We start from the raw sequence: 2,751 nt of genomic DNA on the forward strand, positions 1-2,751 counted from the left end.
AAAAAAAATGAAATAACTTATTGGTTTCAAATCGAAAGTTTTCAACACGTGATATAGAAATTGGATGAAATTTTAGGCCTTTATGCATCAAATGTGCTCGCCTTTTAAAAAAGTCACTATTAAAAAAAATATTCACAGTTATATCTTTAACGTCGAGGTAAAAATAAAGTTGCGTTACTCTAGTGTGTGCAGGGTCCTAAAATATGACAATATTTAAAAAAAGATTCAATTTGGAATATTTTGCCTATTGAAACTTCTGATCAGAATGACATGTAAATATATGTATTCACAACGTCATGCAATTATATATGACTAAACAATCATGACATGGGATTATTTTTTTTCCATTGAAATTCCAAAGCAAATAATTCAAAGCAGCAAAGGAAAAAAGCATACAATTTTTTTCCGAAATAAAAAACTCTTCTTAATGGCTTGTCTTGACATTAAATATTATTTTCTTGACAGTAAATTTTATTTGCTTCGAATTTTTAAAGTGAAAAATAAAATGGGGGGAAATTTTTAAAGTAAAAAATGGGGAAAAGTAAATAAAATTTAAGCAGCTTTATGTATAGTATTTTTCTCATTTTGTTGCAGTTTAATTTATCTAGATTTATATCGAAATTGTCATTTTTTAAACGGAAATTAAAAATATTCAATTGATAAAGAGAAATATTCACATCATTAAGAAATGATAAATTACAATAGTTTTGATCGGATTAATTTTTTATCCTCTATCAACAGCCTTTATAACTTCAACATTAAAATTTTTAAAAATTAATTCCTTAAATTCAAAAAAAATATTCATGAAAACTTTCACAAAGTTAATTAGCAGAATTCGACCATCCTATAAAATTAATAATTAATCATATTAGAAATGTATAAAGAAAATTTTTAATTGTCAAAATAATTTTTACATTGCAGTTCTAAATTTAAAAAACACACACACACACACACACACACACATTAAGAAATATTTTTTATGTACAGATATTTTGACTGGTATTTGTTTTTATTCGGCATCGCCATTTTTTTCGCATGTTCTTAGCTGCAAAATTTTTGTAACAACAAATCATTGAAGACGACTATTTTACAAGTGATTCATAAGAAGGCGTCCATTAGTTTCATCCATCTAGATTTGGCTTTATTTCGCTATTCTGGCGCACACGCTTAAAATTTTAATGCGGCAGTCGATCTTGAGCTGATAGGAGGGTAGTTAATCGAAAGCAGGTGGTGTGAGATAATTATGGGGTTAAACCCAGGTAGGAACTTCCGAGGATGGATAGAGCTGTACCCGGACCAACACCACCGAGCGATCAATCTGCGAACACATTGGATATTAGTTCCAAACTATTTACTTTTTCATACTGATACAAGAGAGTTGAACCTTCGTAGATTGGTACAAATTCAATTTCATTTCGTCACAGTTCCTGCTAGGCTTGTATCAATCTGCTGACTCATTGGAGATTACTTCCTAACTATTTACGTTTTCATACTGATACAAGAGAGTTGAACCTTCGTAGATTGGTACTGATTCGATTTCATTTCGTCACATCAATCTGAGGACTCATTGGTCTAACTAGTTCATATTTATACAGGGGATGTGTAGACTGGTGTACCGATTTATTTCTGTAAAGTTCCTGCTATCCATCTGTGACTAATTCTACTAACGAGTCCATATTTTAAGCTGATATAAGAAAGTAATATTTGAAATCAATTTTATTTTTTCATAGACATTCATAATGATTACTTATATGACACGTGTTAACTTATAGTCAAATCGCATTTTAATAATTTTTCTTGAAACTTGCAAAATTATAAAAGAATTTTCACAAATACTTATCGTTAATTAATTATGATTTCATTTAAAGATAAATGTTCTTGGTATAGTTCTCACAAGAACTTAAACTCGATAGCATTTTAGAAAAATTACGAATAATTTGTTATTGTTTCAAGTGTTAAAATGGGTAAGGTGAAAAATGCGTTTTGTTTTTAATCAACCTCATTTAAATAATTTTTAAGAGCGATTTTGTGGAATTATTCATTTTAATTTCATTTTTAAAATATTTTTCATGAGTTGAAATATTTATATAGCTGAATAAATTATTAGAAGTAAGTAAACAAAAAAAGTTTTGTTTGGTACAACAATTCGTTTATTATTAAGCCGTAATTAATATATGGATTTGAGATAGTTACACCCTATACGAATTTGTGAATTTATTACATTTATATAATTTCATTGAAAGTAATGATAGTGAAAACATATTAAGTATAGATTTTTTCTTTTTAACATAATATTTCTTCTTTTTTTTTTTCATTGGTTGTAAAACAACAATCGAAAATAGTATTAAAAAGCAATGGAACTTTTACCTCATAACTTCTCCTCCCTTCTACAAATTAAGATTGGTATTGCATCTGGTGCTTCAAATATGAATTTTTTTTCTTTTTTTTTAACTGATACCCAATTTTATCAGTATAAACTTATGAATGATACCAAAACATTGGTACTTATCCATTAGTTGAGAGCTTAATTCATGGAATACTGAAAAAATAAAATTAAATTTGATAGTTTAAATTGCGGAAGGAAATAGCTAGAACAGTTTAACAGTAATAGAAAAAAAATTAAAAAAATAAATCGCGTACAAAACTAAGCAATAATAAAAAAGAATATACTATCGGGATTTTTTTGTTAAAAAACAATTAAATATCCTAATTTTTTGTTTTTAATACATAAGATATCTCTCTCTCTCTCTC

Source organism: Parasteatoda tepidariorum, chromosome 10, assembly GCF_043381705.1.
Source record: "Parasteatoda tepidariorum isolate YZ-2023 chromosome 10, CAS_Ptep_4.0, whole genome shotgun sequence".
In the NCBI taxonomy this organism is placed as follows: Eukaryota; Metazoa; Arthropoda; class Arachnida; order Araneae; family Theridiidae; genus Parasteatoda; species Parasteatoda tepidariorum.